We start from the raw sequence: 21,858 nt of genomic DNA, 5'->3' as shown, positions 1-21,858 counted from the left end.
TTTTCAATTCACCACACAACGGCTAATAAGCCCTTTTTCCCCACTAATACATGCCCAAAAAAAAAGGCTTTAGAGCATATAACTGCGGCTGTGAAAGGCAAATATTTTTTTTCTGCACTAATACACGCCAAAAAGGGCTTTCATTTTTTCACTTCACCGCACAACAGCTAATAAACCCCTTTTTTCCCCCCACTAATACACAACAGAAAAAGGCTTTAATTTTCTCACTTCACCACACAACAGCTAATAAGCCCCTTTCTCCCGCCCACTAATACAAGCCAAAAAGGGCTATAATTTTCTCACTTCACCACAAAACGGCTAATAAGCCCCTTTTTTTCCCCACTAATACACGCCAAAAAGGGCTGTAATTTTCTCACTTCACCACACAACGGCTAATAATCCCTTTTTCTTTTTCTCCACTAATACACGCCCAAAAAAGGCTTTAAAACATATAATCCACAAGCAATTTCAGGGACCACGCTGATATCAGCAGTTTAGGACACAGTGCAGACTTGACACTCGATCCAACAGATGGTTGTTCACATTCCACTCCTATGGACCTCTCGTGCAGCGTCTTGCCACCAACCCAAACTTTCAATACATAGCACCAATACCTTCACAAAGAAAAGAAGAACATGGCGCAATACCCAATTGGTAAAGTAAGTATACCATTTATTGTACTTACAAAATTCAAGGAGTAAAAAGCATTTCATAAAAACACGGGCGGGCCTATATATATGGGCTGGGCATAAAATTTTCAATAGATGGTTCCGCAAAAAAGGAAGGGATACGGATGACATACGGAAAACATTCCGCGTGTGTTCCTTTTTTTTGCAGACCCATTGACTTGAATGGAGCCACGGAACGTGATTTGCGGGCAATAATAGGACATATGTAAACATTCAGTTTTTTTTGCGGAACCATCGAAATGAATGGTTCCGTATATGGACCGTATACGGAACACAAAAAACATCCCGTATACGGAATGTAAAAAAGGTTCATGTGAAGTCCGTGCTGTGGATCGCAAATTGCGGTATACAGTCCATATACAGAAACATTCATTTCAATGGTTCCGTAAAAAAAAAACGAATGTACTACGTATGCATTCCGCTTCCGTATTTCCTTTTTTCTGTTCCTTTGAAAGATGGATCATGTCCTATTATTGCCTGCAAATCACATTCCGTGGCTCCATTCAAGTCAATGGGTCCACAATAAAAAAAACTCTGTGGCCAGATTTATCATTACTCTGACAGCTCACTCCACTTTCACATATCAGTCAGTTTTAGCCAAGTCAGATTTATGATCGGCCCTTTAAGACTGTAATAAATGTGGTTTGACGGAAGAAAACACGCCCACTTTCAGAAAGCTGGGGAGCATAGTGCAGAGTAAATAAAAGTCGCACATTTTTGCACAGTTTAAGCGATTGCGTAAACTTTTTCACTCCATTATTCTGACTTGAGCTAATAATAAATCTGGCCCTGTATGTCTTCCGTATCTGTTCCGTTTTTGAGGAACCATCAAAATATTATGTCCAGCCCAATCTTTCCTATATAATTACTGTATACTGTATATGCCATATGGAAAAACGGAACATAACCGGAAACACTACTGAAAAAACTGATCTGGGAAAAACGGCCCGCAAAAAACTGATAAAAGACATACGGTCGTGTGAACAAGCCCTTATTGTGAGGCAAATTCAGGAGCCAAAGTCTAATCTCTAATTAAGTATCAAGAACAGTGATGGCCAGTTTGCAGTGTTCGCCAGCGAACACATGCGATCTGCCATCTTAACTGACAAGTCCAGCAAGGTCAGTCCTTTGCCTGTGCGCGAGCCGGTCTGAAATGAAATGCAGTCACTGGGAGCAGGCAGTTCCAAGAACAGCCCGATGAGGGCCCCCGGATCTGGCCATCACCGATCAAGAATAGATCTGCACCTGTTTTGTGGCTTTGACACGCACCTGACAATGGCAGACAATTTCTGACCAAATAATTGTGAACTAAGCCTAAGGCCCCTTTCACACGGGCGAGTTTTCCGCACGGGTGCAATGCATGAGGTGAACACATTACACCCGCACTGAATCCAGACCCATTCATTTCTATGGGGCTGTGCACATGAGCGGTGATTTTCACGCATCACTTGTGCATTGCGTGAAAATCGCAGCATGCTCTATGTTGTACAATTTCACAACAGGCCCAATAGAAGTGAATGGGGCTGCGTGAAAATCGCAAGCATCCGCAAGCAAGTGCGGATGCGGTGCGATTTTCACGCATGGTTGCTAGGAGACGATCGGGATGGGGACCCGATCTTTATTATTTTCCATTTTAACATGGTTAGAATGGAAAATTATAGTATTCTTAATACGGAATGCTAAGTAAATTAGGGATGGAGGGATTAAAAAATAAAATTAAAAATTAAACTCACCTCATCCACTTATTCGCGCTGCCCGGCTCAAACTTCTTTCTTCTCCTTTGATGACCTGGGAGGAAAAGGACCTTTGGTGACGTCACTGCGCTCATCACATGGTCCATCGCGATGGTGATGGACCATGTGACGGACCATATGATGAGCGCAGTAACGTCAACAAAGGTCCATTCCTCCCAAGTCATCAAAGAAGAAGAAAGAAGACAAGCTGGGATGCGCAAACAAGTGGATGAGGTGAGTTTAATTTAAATTTTATTTTTTTAACCCCTCCATCCCTAATTTACTTAGCATTCTGTATTAAGGGAAAATATTAAAATCTACACAACACCTAACCCAAACCCGAACCTCTGTGAAGAAGTTTGGGTCTGGGTACCAAACATGCAGATTTTTCTCACGCGCGTGCAAAACGCATTAAAATGCATTGCACTTGCGGGGAAAAATCGCACATTTTCCCGCACGTCACCCGCAACGCCTGTGTGAATGCTGCCTAAGGCTACATGCAAACGAACGTTGTTTGTGTCTGTTCCGTTTTTTTGGCGGACAGGATGCAGACGAATTCATTTCAATGGGTCTGCAAAAAATGCGGACAGAACACCTGTGTGCTGTCCGCATCAGTATGCCTGTTCTGTAGCCCCGCAAAAAAATAGAATATGTCCTATCCTTGTCCGTTTTAGGAATTGTTAAAATGGATCTGCAAAAAAAAAAAAAACACGTATGGCATACGGATATCATCCCTTTTTCTTGGGGGGCGGATTCGCAATTTGCAGACCGCAAAACACATATGGTCGTGTACATGTAGCCTAATAGTGACGCGCAGTCATTTCACATCTAACAGAAGGGATTAAAACGCATGTCTTTGCACTGCCATAACATGGATTAAAAGAGCCTTTTTTCTCCACTACTTTATTGGCGCTGCCTTCATTTCCTTATTTCGTTTAACTAAAGAGTCATTGGAACACCTGCAGAGGCACGCAGTACTTTTTTTATTTTTTTTTATTTGCTTTACTGAAGGATGCCGTATGTGTGACCAGACGGTCATTCAGACGCACAGTAACTGTTTCGCTACCAAAAAGGACTAGGTATGTACAGTATGTTGCTGTACAGTGATTTACACCAGGATACGTTCTCCCTAAAGTTTAACTGCAGGCCGGAATTAAACACGCTTTGTGAAGCGACCAAATCAAATTTTTGAAAAATTTTGCTCATCTCTTGTGATAAGACCTTGGAATTTATGCTTTATCAACTAAAGAAAAGAAAATCCCATTCATATATTTAAGCTATTAAGACAAGAAGATCACAGGTTCTATACTTACTCCCACTTTAGCGAGTTTCATCGTCAATTATACAATATACGGTATACACACCGTCCTCCCCGCAAGTTATGGAAACTAGAATTTGTGACCTCCCCACGTCATAAAAGTCTGGGTTTACATGGGCTACCATTCTTTTATTACTAATTGTTTAACCCATTCCCGACCACTTCACGTAAATTTACATTGGTGGTCGGGTATTTAAAAATGGCACGTGCATCAGCCTCTGTATTCTTCAAGAACATGAGGCTTCTGCACATTAGTTCCTGTCGCCAAGCTCCATAGAAACATGGAAACTATAAAAAAGTGAAAAACTAAATAAATGTTTTTTAAAATATAAAAAAAATATATATAAGAATTCAAATCACTCCCTTTCCCCAAAAAGAAAAAAAAAAATACACACCATGGGCATTGCTGAGTGTGAAAACGCCAATATGAATCCCATATAGTAAATAACGAAATGGAAAAATAAGCCATAATGGGCAATTCGCAGTTTTTTGGTCGCTTCACCTCGAACAAAAAATAAAAAAGCAATCAAAAAGTCATATGCACCCCAAAATAGTATTAATGAAAAGTACAGATCGCCCTGCAAAAATTAGCCCTCCCCAGCTATGTACCCATAACTACAAAAAAGTTATAGGGGCCAGAATATTGCGATGAAAAGAAAACATTTTTTTCAAGGTTTTAATTTTTTTCTGTATTAAAACGCAAGAAAAACTATACATATGTGGTATCACCTTAAGGCCTCATGCACACGACCGTTGTGTGCATCCGTCGCCGTTGTGCCGTTTTCCGTTTTTTTTTCGCGGACCCATTGACTTTCAATGGGTCCGTGGAAAAATCAGAGAATGCAATGTTTGACAGCCGCATCCGTGATACGAGTTTCCTGGCCGTGAAAAAAATATGACCTGTCCTATTTTTTTCACGGCCAACGGTTCACGGACCCATTCAAGTCAATGGGTCCGTGAAAAAACACGGATGCACACAAGATTGTCATCCGTGTCCGTGATCCGTGTCCGTTTTTTCCTATCATTTCAATGGAAAACTTGACTTTTTTTTTTTTTTTTTCATGTCCGTGGATCCTCCAAAAATCAAGGTAGACCCACGGACGAAAAAATGGTCACGGATCACGGACCCACGGACCCCGTTTTTGTGGACCTTAAAAAAAAAAATGGTCGTGTGCATGAGGCCTAACTGTATTGACCTGGAGAATGTAATAGGTCAGTTTTACCACTGTATCGTATGCAATATTAAATGGTGGAATTGGAAAGTTTAACTTATCCTGCAGAAAACAAGCCCTCATACAGCTATGTGAACGGAAAAATAGAAAAAGTTATGGCCCCGGAAATAGAGGGATTGAAAAACAAAAAAGCAAAGAGAAAAAACCTCCACGGGTGAAAAAGTTAAACTGCTTCTCCTCCCGAAACTCCTAGAGGTATTTAAACTTTAAAAGGGCATCAATTTACTACCCATATGTTTTCTGCGAAAATCACTATTAGGGCTTATGCACATGACCGTATGTATGTTGTGGTCTGCATAAAATGGATCCGCAAAAAATACAGATGATGTCCGTGTGCATTCCGTATTTTGCGGAACAGAACAGCTGGTAACTAATATAACAGTACTATCCTTGTCCGTAATGCGGACAATAATAGGATATGTTGATGCTAGAGACTGGACATTTACACTGCCTGTCCCAAAAAATAGCCGCCACCTGGATTTAACTAAGAAAATAGTTAGGAGCCTCCTATTGGATAATAACTGCATGGGGGCGATTATCTTTCAGCTGGCAACAAGTTATTTAACCCCAACTGGTGCAATGAGTTGTTTCTCATTTCTTAAACAACCATGTCTTAAACAACCATGCATCAAGCAAAGAAAACATCTAAGGAGATTGCAGAAACTACTAAAATTGGGTTAAGAACTGTCCAACGCATTATAAAAAACTGGAAGGATAGTGGGGACCCATCGTATTCGAGGGAGAAATGTGGCGGGGGAAAAATCCTGAATGATCGTGATCGGCGAAATGTTTGGTGAAATCAAACAACAGTAGAACTCAGGGCTATGTTTAATAGTAAAAGTAAGAGCATTTCCACACGCACAATGCGAAGGGAACTCAAGGGATTAGGACTGAACAGCTGTGTAGCCGTAAGAAAACCACTAATCAGTGAGGCAAACCAGAAAAAAAAGGCTTCAATTTGCTAGGGAACATAAAGATTGGCCTCTGGAGCAATGAAAGAAGGTCATGTGGTGTGATAAGTCAAGATTTACCCTGTTCCAGAGTAATGGGCGCATCAGGGTAAGAAGAGAAGCAGATGAAGTGATGCATCCATCATGCCTAGTGCCTACTGTACAAGCCTGTGGGGGCAGTGCTATGATCTGGGGATGCTGCAGTTGGTCAGGTCTAGGTTCAGCAACAGTATGTGGTCCAAGAATGAACATTCCTGAACATACTGAATGACCAGGTTATTCCATCAATGGATTTTTTCTTCCCTGATGGCTTGGGCATATTCCAAGATGACAATGCCAAGATTCATCGGGCTCAAATTGTGAAAGATTGGTTCAGTGAGCATGAGACATCATTTTCACACATGGATTGGCCACCACAGTGTCCAGACCTTAACCCCATTGAGAATCTTTGGGATGTGCTGGAGAAGCCTTTGCACAGCAGTCAGACTCTACCATCAACAATGCAAGATCTTGGCAAAAAATTATGCAAAACTGAATGGAAATAAATCTTGTGACATTGCAGAAGCTTATCGAAACAATGCCATAGCGAATGTGTGCTGTAATCAAAGCTAAAGGGGGTCCAACCAAATATCTTTGGTGGCAACTTTTTTTTTTTGAATGGGCAGTGTATGACACAAGTTTTGAATAAACTGAGCTTTCCATATCAATTTAAAACCTCTATTATGACAATGTGTACAGACCCATCAGCTAGAGTATTAATTAATGGTATGCTTTCCCCTCCATAGCCTATAAGAAATGGTAAGCTTCAGGGTTGTCCCCTTTCTCCTCTTCCCTTTGGTTTAACAATCAAATCTTTACTCCAAACTATTAGACAGGGCAACAGAATCGAGGGATTGCGCCTTCATAAAGTTCAACACCAATTAACAGTATTTGCTGATGACCTTCCGATAATTATAACTAACCTCACCTCAGCTTTTCTAGTAATTAATACACTTTTAGATCACTTTGGCAACCTATCTAACTTCCAGATCAATCACAAGTCACAAGTGCTAAATGTCACGTTAGATTCAGAAACCCAAACTTCCTTGGGAACTCACATCTCTTTTCAGTGGTCAACCACATCCATAAAATACCTGGGAGTTAGCATTACATCCAGTCTCTCACAATTATACATGGATAACTTCCAGGCTCTTCCCCACCTAATAAAAACTCATATGTTAATGGAATATTACCTTTATCACTTGGTTTGAGCAAAGAGCCCTGATTAAAACTGTCATTCTACATAAAGTATTATACCATATGCTCGTTTTCATCTACCTCTCTCCATTTTTAAACAGCTACGCTCTTATTGTTGTTTTTATGGAAAAAATCTGGACCGGTGCTGTCCCACAGATACCTCATTCAGCCTCACAGTGGAATGGACTGCTTAGATTTACAAACAGAGTATTCGATGCCCACAGTTCCTCTGAGAACGCTTCTGTCACAGATGATATTGCAGATAGCTGAAAGTTATGGATAAACATCCGACGGGCTTGACCCCAAACTAAGGAGCATAAAGGTGACCCCTGTAAAACCCTAAGAGCTCACCCTGACTGCTAAGCACATACAAGGGTCTCGGAGGTAGACGATTACATGCCCTCGTACCTAGACTGTGTGACACCTGAAAACCCTATAATAGTGAGGGGACACGACCACCGGCTCCCTGCACTTAATACGGAGGGAGTCAGGGTCACCTAGAATCAAGCCAGCAAAGAAACACAATACAAGAAAGGACTTATCTAAACAAGCAGTAACAGAAGTCTCCAGCAGTGATCACTTCAATCCAGGAAGTAGTATAAACCGCAAAGTGAGGCAGTATGGGAGGGAATATAAAGGGAGGCAATTAGTGTGAATAGGTGACAGCTGGGAGAAGGAAAGGAGATGACAAAGTGAAACAAAAACAAAGGACATCATGCAAGAGGTACAGAAGAACGTCTGCCAGACCTTCTCAGAGAGCTGGTGGAGACAGCTTCTGCTCCTCCAGCTGAGATATCGGAATAGCCCTAACGACGTCCCCAACTTATTAACAGAAATTTCTATTAAGGTTTGGAATAAGGATTTCTGCTTTACTTTGCTATCCCCCAGCTTTCCCGGCTGATACAAATAAGTGACCTTTTTATGGGTCTCCTCTCCCTTTTTTAAATCCACTGTTATTGAGGAAATGCTCCCTTTGTAGATCTTCTCGATGACTATTGCATATTGAATGACTGAACCTTATATTCGCCTTTGAGCGCTTTATCTATCTTACAACATCATGTTAGGCAATATGTCAAATCAAGGAAAATCTCCCAGCTATCTCCTCCCTCTGACTTCTGGCAACTAGCTTTTTGTATCTAGAGATCCCACTAACAATAAATTTCTACTCACTATAGGTCTCCCAAACCAACAGAACACACATCTCTTATGGGAGTCTGATCTAAAATTTTCTAAAGCAGAAACTTCACATTTACTGTCCTACACCTCCACAGTATCGAGATATTACTTCAGGCTCCTCACTTGATGGTATTACACCGCAGACACACTCATAAACTTTTTCCAGGATCCACTCAGGATTGTTGGAGATGTGGGAATGCTATAGGTACATTTATACATATTTGGTGGACTTGTCAGCATATCAACATTGGATGAACATTTGCAAAGAGATTTCTCAGATTTGTAGTCTGAAACTATCACCTTCGCCTAAACCTTGTCTTTTAGGTCTATCTCACTGTCTAAATGGGTTCTATATCCAACAAATCTGTGCATGCATATCTCACTTCACTCATTGTCCCATTGGCTCATGAAATGTGACCAGATTTATGGATTAGAGCAAATAGCACACTGGGACATACATTTTTGTTAATCTGGGACCCTTGGAAGATATATCGGAAATTTTCCTAAATTGTGCCAACTTCCACCTTCTAGTTGCTTTGGTTAGATGATTTCCTTCTTATACCACCTCTCTCCCCTTCACCCCCCCCCCTCCCCCTCCTATTTGATTTTGAGTTGATTTTGAAGCTACTGTATGGTCCTTCATCTATGAGGTAAAATATGCAACCGATTAAGTCAATTTCTCCAACCCCTTCCTGACACAGCGATTTTCCATTCTGTTCACATAGCTGTATGAGGGCTTGCTTTTTTGAAGGACAAGTTTTACTTTCTAATGCCACCATTTAATATCACATACAATGTAGAGGGAAGCTGGAAAAAAATTCCAAATGGGATGGAATTGGAAAAAAAATAGCCATACAACTGCGGCGGAATTGTGCTCTTCATTCTCCGGGTCAGTACGATTACAGTGATAACACACTTGTATAGTTTCTCTTGCTTTTTAATACTGAAAAAAAAAAACTTTTGAAAAAAAATATTTTTTTTTCTTCTCATCGCCGTATTCTGACCCCCATAACTTTTTTATAGTTATGTCTATAGAGATGTTAGAGGGCTCTTTTTTTGCAGAACGATCTGTAGTTTTGATAATAACATTTTGGGGTGTATATGACTTTTTTTTATCACTTTTTATTCAATTTTGTGGGAGGTAAAGTGATAAGAAAAGTTGAATCGTCCGTTTTTATTTTTTTTCCGCTACACCATTCACGCTATGGGATAAGTTTTTTATATTTTGATAGTATGGCCTTTTTTGCATGCAGCAATACCCATGATGTTATTTTTTTTGTTTATTTATTTTGGGGAAAGGGGATGATTTGAATTTTTATATTTTTGAAAACTTTTTTTTAACTTTTTGTTAGGTCCCCAATTGGACCCCAGCTTGCAATTGTCATAATAGAGCAAACTTGCTCCATTATTTGCTCCATTATTCTATACAGAAATCACGATATTAACGCTCAGTGCTGCCATCTGATGTTCTGAACTGTATTATACAAATAATGAGCCTGGAAGCCTAGTACAGGCTCATTACTTTAAAGGAACACCCTCTGTGATCTCTGCCAGGGGGAGGCATTCCCTACCTGGAAGTGTGAGCTTCTGAGTTTTAGCCCTCTCAGACCCCATGGTCACATTTGACCACAGTATCTGAGCGGTTACATGTCCGCGGTTGGCGGTTGCCGATCGTAGACATTAGCTGCGAGCGTATACTGTATGAAACAGCAGGCACCTGGTGGCTATGGCGCTCGCTCTGTAGCGGGCAACATCTTTAAAGACCCGGCATTTGCCGTACATGTACGGCGGATGTCATGAAGGGATTAATATTGGATAAGTTGACTTATGTTCTATTACATCCAATAAAATACTTTTGAAATGCAGTAGAATAAAAATGCCTAGATGTCAACTGAAAGTGTATGAAAAATATGAAAGGCAGGACACACAAGATTTTTTTGTTACTAACATTCATGTTGATTAAGTGGCATTTTTGGGTCTCTGGCATTTTTTTAAGATGCAGCATGTCGAGCAGTGAAAGAATGGGGTTCGTTTGGCCCACCAGCCAAAATTATTCTTGGGGTCCAACCACCATATCACTAATTTGTATTTAAAAAAAATACATCTTAGTGGCAAGTGATTGGCTTGAAAGGCAGCTCCAAATGTTTTTTCTCCTGGATCTTTTGACCCCACAATGGTATCAGAACCTAGGCCCACCAGAGGATCTGTGTGTACTCTAGCGCGCCAGTCTGGAGAGGGAAAGTGTTGATCACATGACACAGCTGAGGATCAGATGGGAGGTTATAACTCACAAATACAGTCACTGGTAAGAAGATTAACTTTGCTACAGTTTATATCATGTACCTTTCAAACAGATCAAAGAGTAAAACATTTATGTAGGAGTGCTTCTTTAGGAAGAATTACAAGAGAAAGAAAAGGATTGTAAATGCTTTGTAAACCGTGGAACGTTTTTTGTTGAACTTGACAAAATAATTTTTTTCATGATGGTCATTACAGTATATTAGGATGGAAATAAAGCTGAGTGTTTAGATAGGGGAATGTGTGTAAATTTACTGCCTTTTTGAAATTGGATCGGCGCTCATATGAAACTACAAATCCAATGTGCATAGTGTTGTCACATAAACTTTAACTATGCAACACATATTTAACCTATGGTAACCTTCTATGAAGAAACCCTTTCACTTACATTGTAATCTATGGGTATAAATAAAACAAGGTCACACAAGATGCCCGTACAAAATTAAGCTGAGGTGGGGCAAATGGAGCTGAAAGATGCACTCAGCAGCTCCTAAAAATACACGTCTTTTTATAGAATGATGATCCCTCTCATTCTGTTCCTTCATTCTGGCTACCAAATCATTTTACCTTTGGACGGCTTTATTATTACCCAGTTTTCACACAGTGCACTATAGAATTCATAATGCACATGGTTATTCCCTACCATATTCTATTACTGAAAAGTCAACAGAGGAAAATCCAATGTCCATTAATCTTAGTAATTTCATATTAACTCTCCAAGTGATAAAGCAGCTAAAATTAGGTCTACGCTCCTTCTTATGCATTTGACTCCATTATAGCCCGGTTCACTTGCACTGCAACCACCTTCTATGCTGTCTGGTGTTGAGCTGGCTTTGTTCATGTTTCTAGGTAATACCAAATATAAGGGTACGGCCCGATAGTGCGGCTGGCAGTATGTGGTCAAGCCACAGCCATCTGTGGCAGCCAGTGACCACACAAGTTTGCAGAAATATTGTGCAACCCCCTGCTGCCTCTGGTGGGCATAAGGCCTTAATGGGTTTTACAAGATCCACAAATTGGGCCAAGTATGTGTAATGCCATAAAATAGTTAAATACCCTTACTCACATGATAAATCCTGTGCCAGTCCAGCAGAGAGTAGTAGAGTGGCAGTGCTGGAATGGCACTTAGGTTCACCAGATTATGATGTCTTGGAATGGCAGTAGGTTCACCAGATGAATAAGTCTTTTATTATTATATTTCATCCCTATACTCTTGGGACAGTTTTATTCCTCAGGATAGGTCATCATCAGTATCAAATACATTGAGGTCCAACACCCAGCACTCCCAACGCTATACAATGTATGGAGCTGGAGGAAGATAGCTCTATACACTGTGTAATGGCCAGCCTTCTGCCACGACTCCATACATGTTAGATTCTGGCGCTGCAGCAGTATGACGTAGCTGATTTATGGTGGTGACGGGCAATGGACCCCCACCAATCAGATATCCATGAATCAAGCTGAAGATAATAGGTCATCAGTATCTGTATAACCTCTTTAACCTCTTAACAGTCACGTTAAAATTGGGAAATCCCTCCCAAAAATGTCATTTTTTTATTGTAGATTTTTTGTGTGTCTGCAGTAAATCTTGTTGGTACACAACTCAGGGGACACTATTGCATTTTTAACCCCTTAGTGAAATAATTTTAGCCTTAAAGACCAATAATATTTCCCCCCTTTGTGTTTTAGCAGTCATAACTTTTTATTTTTTTCTTCTAAATGTTTTTTTTTTTACTTTGCGGGATTAGTTGTAGATTTTATAGGAACCATTAAAACAGCAATTTTTACATTATTTTGGTAAAAATAACAATTTTATTATCTGGGTCACTACAATGATGATAATGTCACATTTCTATATATTTTTTACTATTTTCCTCTCCTCCTGCAGCCTGTCTGCTCTGCAACTGCTCCCTCTTTCTCCTCCAGACTGACATTAAGGGGCAGGGATCTGCTTTAGCTGCTCATATCTCTGGTTTGGTACCAGCTAGAAATATGCTTTGTATTGTTTGAAAGCTGACATTCCAAGCTTTCAGAGAATTCCAGAATGACAGCAATATGTTCAGGACGTGGGAAGATATCACTGATAGAAATCAGGATGCTGTGAATGCAGGTGAAAGTAAAAGCAGATTTTACCGCAATTATTCCCGACTCGATTTCTAACTTGGACTTTAGCTGTTATTTTGGTCTTGTATGAACGCCAGCTTTCGAACAAGACCAGTTGCATGTTTCTAGCTACCATTCAGGAGAAAGCAGCATCTAAAGCAGCCCTCCCCCATCCACTTTTTACCTGAGCCCAGCTTTTCCCACTGCCGGAGCTGGGCTCGGGCAAAACAGTTAGGTGGTTAAGGAGGTTTGGATTGAAAGATAACCTATGAGTGTCTCCCTTAGGCTTCGCTAAAATACACTGTATGCACCAGAAGGCTTCAATTTTTCCCATCAAAATGTCAGACACCATAAAGAGAACTGTCATAGACCACTCTGTAAGTCAATGCTGCCTTAAATGCACTGCATAAATTAAGTCAGTAACCACTCAGAAACTGAACACTCTGCATTTTCCAGAGTTGAGATTGACAATTGTCTGTTTCTATCTTCAAGCATCTGGCTACGAGCAGTTTTAACATCACTGAGCAGGATTACCTCCTCTGGGCGCCATTACTCCTACAAATTAATATATTAAGCATGGAGTAGGGATGGCACAAAAACTTAGGAAGCCAGGCTGGGTAATGTAGATACTGTTCCTGGATCCTGATATCAGCGATAGAGAGTGACCTATCAGGGCAGGGATTTGTGAGCTCTAATATACAGGATAAACTGAGCTTTCGGCTTTTGGCTGTTGATGTTCCCTAAATGGATTCTGTTGGCACTTTTGATCATGCTAAACTGCTAAAAGCACTAGGGGCTGAGGAGAGCAGGACGAGCATACCTGTTTTGGAGCATCAGAAGTAGTGAGAATATGAAGTTTTATTCTGCCAAATTCTGCTTTCCCTGTGCCAGGGCACAGTTCCCCATAATGTGTTCTCTGATCTCTGCATTGTTCTGCTTCATAGCTTCTTCCCTTTGTTCTGAGTTACAGCTGTAGCATCCAACCAGGAGACCACTGCAATTGTCACTCAGACCAGAGGGGCGAGGCTCAATGCAGAGAGCATTTCACAGTGAAGCCCCACCTCCAGGGCACTTGAGAGAGTAGAATTTGGCAGGATAAAAATTCATATTCTCACCACTCTTGATGAGAAAAACTACACAAAAGAAATCTTTGTACTGCTCTCCGCAGTTCCTACCTAGACCTGTCAGCAGTTTAGCATGATCAAAAGTAATGACAGACTCCCTGTAAATAGCTTTTCTGGTTTCAGCATATAAATCTTGTATTTTGCAGAAGAAAACATTACACAGTTTAGTAATATTCAGTACATTTTGTTTTTATACCTCACATATTTCAATATCTCTCCATTCAGTCATTTAATGGGAAGCTTCATTGTCTGTCTCCCATGGACAGATGTCTGTCCTGGTCATGTATGATCAGACAGATGAGCGGCTCATTACAAGAGCAAACTGTGATAACTATATTTGTAACAAGCCATTCCCCTGTGTGTTCATCAGGGTAGCGTTTTATCTACTGGAAGTAAATAAAGATGGTTCCCATTCAATGACTGCAATCAGAGATATTAAATCCCTTGAAGAATTGATACATAAAGTTTTTTGATTAAATTGCTTAATTTTCATTACACAATACGTTTTTATTAGTTGCTGTTGATGGAAAACACTTTTAATTATAAAAAAATATATATATATATATATATATATATATATATTAAAGAAATGCAGTCTTCAGACCATTCAGAACCTGAAAATGCAGTCCGGTCTGTAGGCAGCATGCTTTGCAGCAGATTTAAATATATATTTGTGGGAAAAATGCAATAAAATTTGTCATTTGTGCAAGTAAATCTCTGCTCTTTCTATACTTTGGAGTCCAGAGCGAGGTCCTACTCAGTGATTGACAGTCTTCCCTGTGTACGTGTAGATACGATATATCACTCACTAGCACCGTCCATTGCACTCCTAACCCTAGAATGAACAGTTTTCAATGAATAAATTATTAAATCCTCCAAATATGCACACTAATGTGCTCAGCTCATTTTGGTCTTTTGTCCTTTTGTCCTGCAAAATGAAATCTTCCCTTTTCATCCAGATGAGACTTGAGCTACAATAGTGGGCTGCAGGCTGGGAACACCCTCTCTCTATTTCTAATACAAAATTATACTCATCTACAACTCTCTTACCCCATAAATCTGTGGTCATAGACGACAATAGAGACACACTGGCGGAGGCTGGAAAATCAACAATTTGTGCTGCACATTTTGGCCTTGAATATGAAACTACTGACATAAAACAGGAAAGAACACATGGTAGATATGAAATAACTGCTTGCAATTCATGAATTAATACTCTGCAAATAATAGCTGCACAGCAGATTCAAGCTTCTTCTTCTATTTACTATGTCCGTAAAGTAAATGTGTAACTCTTTGCCTTTGCCAAAAGATCAGGTTTATCAAAATACAAGAGATTAAATTAATTGCAGAAAAAAAGGACCCTTTAAACATCAACTTTATTATAGGTCACTACTATGCTGCATCATCAAGCACCCCAGAAGAGGCAGCCTGGCGATCCTTGGGCACTTCACATGTTGTATCCTCTTCCTCAAGCCCATCAGGAACATGTGATGTATTTTCTGCCCATTTCCATTTCTACCTAGTCTGACTCATTTCTATGTCTATCTAACTGTATCAAGTGTATCTTTTGTTTGATGGGATTATTTTTAACTAATACCGACCCCCTAAGAAACCCATCCGGGGGAAACTCATCGGGGTGATGTTATAAATAACCTGAGCCATCTAGGGCATTAAAGGGTCTTGTAGGACAGGTACGAGGACAGGGAGACCCCACCATTAGGGGGTCGCCCCTGGGCTGAGGTGTTATTAGGGTCTCCATAGGGAAAGTGTTTCCCTCTGGACATCCCACTCTCCCCAACCTGCACTTCCCATTAAGCCTGTGATTCTAGCTGTTTCTATCAGACCTGTTACCAGGTTGGGCTATTTTGGCCCATAGTAGTGACCTTTATCTTTTGGATTTAAATTTTAATATAATCTAAATAAAGTTGCTGTTTTAAGGGTCCTTTTTTCTGCAATTAATTTACTCTCTAGTTTCTAAGGACACCATTACTATCTTTATTTTTGGTTTTTGTTATCAAAATACAACATGCCTGACCATTCTTTCCCTCAACATTTGCCATTGGGGGATAGTCTGACCATTCTTTCCCTCAACAGTTGCCATTGGGGGATAGTCGGGACACCCCCAAACACACAGTAGGAGGTCAACTGGTCTTGACAAAAGTGGGATCGCCCAACACCCCAAGTCACATGCACTGGCCACCCTTGCTCCATGATACAGTCTTCATGCCTTTCTGAATCTGAAGAATCATCACCCTTAGTAAAGTTCTCACCACCATGTTTGACATCATTACCTGTTCTGTCACTACCTAATCTAGGTCTTTAAAAGAGAAAGTCAGGCCATTTTCATTGCCCATTATGATGACATCAAGCCTATGTTGTTATCACCGTTAATATGTCATTATATGCATTGTTACCCTACTTGGGTCCCACCACTAGGTCTCTGCATCGTCACACACAGTTAAACTGCTTACATTTATGGGGCGTGTTTAAGTTGGCGGCCCAATCGCATGGGGTGAAGTATCTGGCTTTTACATGTTTTCACATATATGTAAAATGTAAAATACTAATAGATGCAGTGCGGATTAGCCATAGACCCTACAGGGTATTTTCCTGGTGGGCTGATGCCCAGGGGGCCACCCAAGCTCTCCTGATGGCCGCAGGCCAGGTACATAATGATCTGATGCTCAATGGCTGCAGCTGTCCTTACGAACTCAACTGTATTACCGTCCTCAAGACAATGATACCATTGATTACTGTGGAGAGGGCGGCAGTATTGTGTGCTGCACTGTGGTATTGCAGGCCCTGTCTACTTCTGTTGTCCCTTCCTACTTGTACTCGCCCTGTCTACTCTTCTATCAATTTAGTCAATACTACAACATGGGGCCACATTTAGTTTTTTTTCCAGGGCCATTTTAAGTCTCCAATCCGCCCCTGGCCACTGTTGTATTGACCCTTTTGGCTGAAGGATCATATGATAGAAGCAGCTGCTGAAGATGCCTAGCCTGGAGATGCTATTGCCACAAGCCTTGTTACCTTTCATGCTGGTCATTCACTAAAAATATTTATTTATACACCGGATTAACTTGGAGTGCCTATGGGTCTTAAATGTGTATTCTGCTTACATTAAGTTATCCCCTATCCACTGCATTAGGTGCAGAATGATGGGAAAAACTTTTTTTTATTTTTTTTATTTTAGCACAAGGCCACAACATAACAAAATGTGAAAAAATGAAAGGGTCTGAAGTCTGTCTGAATGTATTGTTATTGTACAATTTGCCTGAGATTTTGTTATAAATGCTATTCCTTTATATAATAGATTTATTAGTAGGAGTTGTCTTTGTCTTGTTTTCACTAATAGGAAAAAGCCGTTCTATAGCTCATGACAAAGCTTCTACTGAATACAACTTAAAGGGCTTCTGTCATCAGGAACATCATTACTAAACTGGCTGATTTTAGACATGCAAAAAGCTAGCAGTCTTTGTCCCTTTTTTCTATGTGCCTCAGTTTTTCGAGAAAAATGTACTTTTATTTTATGCAAATGAGCCTCTAGGAGCAATGGGGGTGTTGCCCCTGCTCCTAGAGTCTCTATTCTCCCTCCTTTGACCATGCCCACATCATGTTGATTGACAGGACCAGGCAGGTGCAATACCAAGCACAGCCACTATAGCAGTGATAGCGAACCTTTTACAGACCGAGTGCCTAAACTGCAACCCAAAACCCACTTATTTATCGCAAAGTGCCAACACGGCAATTTAACCTGAATACCGATATAGTATATCATCCATGTACTTTATCATTTAGCTATAATAGCCTGCCTACATTTAATGCTCTGCCTGTGTCGGTCATAGTGTGCCCTACGCTGATGAATGGTGGGGAAAGTCTATGGCATATTGGTACACCATAGACTTTTTCCAGGGCACAGGTGTCTACAGAGAGGGCTCTGAGTGCCGCCTCTGACACCAGTGCCATCGGTTCGTCACCACTGCACTATATGATGTACAGCAGTGTGCTTGGTAAGCAGGCGATCAGGCAATCGCCAGGGGTGCCAGGAGTCGGACCATCATGGTTCTGACATTGATGACCTATCCTGAGGATACATTATCCATATTGCGCTCCCAGAAAACCCCTTGTAACCTATACGACCTAAAAAAGCAATAATGTTATACATTTCTATAATCTATTGTACTCATTTGCCCGGTACTTTCACACTTGCGTTTTTCTTTTCCGGCATAGAGTTCCGTCATATTGTCTGATCCGGCAGGCAGTTCTGGCGACGGAACTGCTTGCCGGATCACTCTGCCGCAAGTGTGAAAGTAGCCTAAGTATAAAAGATGAAAACATGGCGGACCCATTATAACTCCACAGGATCTATTACAAACCTGGAAGAATTAATCTGTTACATTCTTCATTGATCGTGTGAAAACAGAGCCCATGATGTCAGTGAGAGCAGAGCCTTACAGCCCGCAAACAGGGGCCGACAATAATATTCAGGAAAAGGGAGGGGGCGTCCTGTTACCTTATAATAATCTGTTAGCTAGCCACAGCAACAGCGCAAATCTCTCTCCTGTCCTAGGCTCCATCGCAGCACTGATGTATTGTAACAAACACGACTGTCTTTCAGTCTCTGCACGTAAACACTAATAGGGTCATTTATCAAACTGGTGTAGCGTAGAACTGGCTTAGTTGCCCCTAGCAACCAATCAGATTCCACCTTTCATTTTTCACAGCTTCTTTGGGAAATGAAAGGTGGAATCTGATTGGTTGCTATGGGCAACTAAGACAGTTCTACTTTACACCAGTTTGATAAATCTTCCCCTAAGGGTATAGCTACACGTCAATTTTAGGTGCGACACATGTCACACACCAGTATCACAGGGCACCCATAGGAATAAATGGGGTAGCAGTGTGAGTCTTATGTTTGCTGCGACAGTGATACGCGAATCGCAAAAATATTCAGCAGTAAACATGCAAGTCGCACTGGAATCCCTTTCATTTCTGTAGATGCCCTGCTAGACACGTTTTGTTCCCAAAATCATGCAATAAAGGAAGATCGGCCTAGTTGTCCACAGCAACCAATCAGATTGATCCTTTCATTGTCCAAAGGACCTATGAAAAATGCAAGGTGGAATCTGATTGGTTGCTGTGGGCAACTAAGCCAGTTTTCCTTTAGAGCCGCTTAGAAAAATCTCCCCCCATGTATATTGTACTTAAAATTCTAAAATATTCAGTACTAAAAGGATTCAAAGTGACTAACGTCATGCACCTTCAGTGGAAATTCATCCTTGCCAATTGGTACAGTGAAGATAAATTGTTTCATTCATTTAACTGATGATGTGGAAGGGAGGGGAACGTCACAGAAAAATGACTTGAGGCAGTTCAGTCCCAATGATTATGTAAACTGGAGGTCATTACAAATTACCCTTTTTTAGCTTTATCATCAATACTGCCGCCTACCAGCTTCCTGTGATATCAGAGGTAATTCCACCGCAGTGAAGGCATCTACAGCCCTGCATTGGGCACGTCGTATCATTCAATCTGCAGGCTTGATGTTCATATTCTGATATATTTATGCCTTTGAATCTACAGGAGGTAGAATTGTTATTCTTGACCGTGTGTGCCGCCTTTTACGCATTATGACACATTCTAGAAAGTTCAGTGCATCAAATCAGTTAATAGACTGTGACCCATAGATCAAGATGTACGGTATAAACATCCTCTTTGATAGAGATACAATATACATATTTAATTTGTCATTTATAAAACATAAAAAATGCATGAATCGCCCTAGGGGACCCATTGACGGGCCTGGGTTTCAGGCATATTTTATTTATATTGGTTAGAAAGATCTAAGGGTGAATTGTTTTCTCGTCATTCTAGACATACTGTATGAATATACAGCAAGGGATGAAATCATGGAGCTTCAAAGACATAATAACTTACAGGTTTCATTAAGTAGATGAGTAGATGAGTTAGCCAGTGCCAGACTAGGGTTCCTTGGGGCCACCAGAGGAAATTATTCTTGAGGCTCAACCCCCATATTATCAATAATGCGTAATAGGTTTTGAAACACAGAAATAGAAACGAGTAGTAAGTGATTGACTATAAAGGCAGTCAGATGTTTTTTGTTTTTGTTTTTTCTGGACCTTTAGAGCCCACCGAAGGATCTTGGAGTGAGCTTCACCTGGTGTAGCCGGTGGTCAGTTCTCTAGAAACTTTTAGGACATTACTCGTAAACAAGGCCAGACGTTCCTAGAAAACTGATGCACTTTACTTTTACTGATTTACTCTTTGTACAGTCACGGCCAAAAGTGGTTTTCACTAAGTCTGCTGCTTCAGTATTTTTAGATCTTTTTGTCAGATGTTTCTATGGAAAGTATTACCTGTGTGCCAATTAATAGTAAAAAGTCTGATAGGGCAATTATCTATACACCTGTGCCTGTTATTACTGGAGTCCTAAATTGTGTGAACATAACATTGCTTGATTTAGCGCTTAATTATGCTGCCACGTGTGAGATGATGCCTTGGGACGTGTCTGGCATCCCTTGCTGTGGTAGTCATATTTTCAACCAAACTGAGCCTGGCAATGTATACTGATTAGGTACCTGATATTTTGAGGTGTGGGGTGGGTATAAGGTCTAGTTCACACGATTGTTTTTTTTTGCGAGTGTACGAGCCGTCTTTTTTGTGTTCCGTATACGGTCCGTATAAGGAACCATTCATTTCAATGGTTCCGCATTAAAAACAGAATGTACTCCGCATGCATTCCGTTTCAGTATTTCCGTTCTGTTGAAAGATAGAACATGTCCTATTATTGCCCGCAAATCACGTTCCGTGGCTCCATTCAAGTCAATGGGTCCGCAAAAAAAACGGAACACATATGGAAATGCATCCGTATATCTTCCGTATCCATTCAGTTTTTGCGGAACAATATATTGAAAATGTTACACCTAGCCCAATTTTTTCTATGTAATTACTGTATACTGTATATGCCATACTGAAAAACGGAACGGAAAACAGAATGGAAACACAACATAACTCAAAAACGGAACAACGGATCTGTGAAAAATGGACCGCAAAAAACTATAAAAGCCATACGTTCGTGTGAACTAGGCCTATTGTAGACAGGTGAGATAGGGGTATATAGAAGCAACATTTCAGTACAAAGTCAGTACCCCCTGACGAAGGGAACGAAATGCACGTTGGGGTTTGTCATGTCAGGTGTGAACTCCATGTGTGACCAGCATTAACTGCTGTAGTTATATTGTCTATTATTAATGGTTACTAGTGTTGCCTGCCATTCCTTCCTGTGTTGTGTGTGTTTGGTCACTGTTTTTAATGTGTTTTAATTATAATGTTCAATAGATATGATATTTATATTTCATTTAATATTTGTGTGTGTCATTAAAACATATTGACAGCATCCGTTATAACAGTGACATCTACAGCATCCCGCCTTCCTTAACAGTGACCTCCGCAGCCCCCACCTGTTAACACTAACCCCCCCACAGTGCCCCCCCCCCCTCTGTAAAATGTGATCTCCACAGCAGCCCACCCCCTAAACTTTGACCTTTACAGCAGCGTGCTCCTTTAAGGGTCCATTCAAAATTGCAGCACGGATGCAGACCCATTTTGCAGACGTGTGTAGGGTTGTTTCGGGTATCGAAATTTCGATACCCAATCGATACTTTTGTCCCAGTATCGATACAATACTGGGATTTCCATTTATTTCGATACTAGCCTGCGCTGCTGCGCAGTCTAGTATCACAGAACATGAGCGCACTGCTGCTCATGTTCCCTCAGCAGCACAGGGGAGAAGGAAGCAGTGTCTCCCTCCCCCTGTGCTGCTGCTACCGCTGCCACCAATGGGGAGAGAGGGGCGGAGGAAGGGTGGGCGCACTGCGCCACCAATTATAGGACGACCTTTAATGGGTCGGACTTAGTTAAGTTAGCAGGACATGTAGAGCGGCGCCCAGGGATCTCCCTGCACCTACTATTATTC

This window comes from Bufo gargarizans, unplaced genomic scaffold, assembly GCF_014858855.1.
Source record: "Bufo gargarizans isolate SCDJY-AF-19 unplaced genomic scaffold, ASM1485885v1 original_scaffold_2152_pilon, whole genome shotgun sequence".
NCBI classification, from domain to species: Eukaryota; Metazoa; Chordata; class Amphibia; order Anura; family Bufonidae; genus Bufo; species Bufo gargarizans.
The sequence above is the reverse complement of the archived record's forward strand: the minus strand, read 5'-3'. Positions refer to the sequence as shown.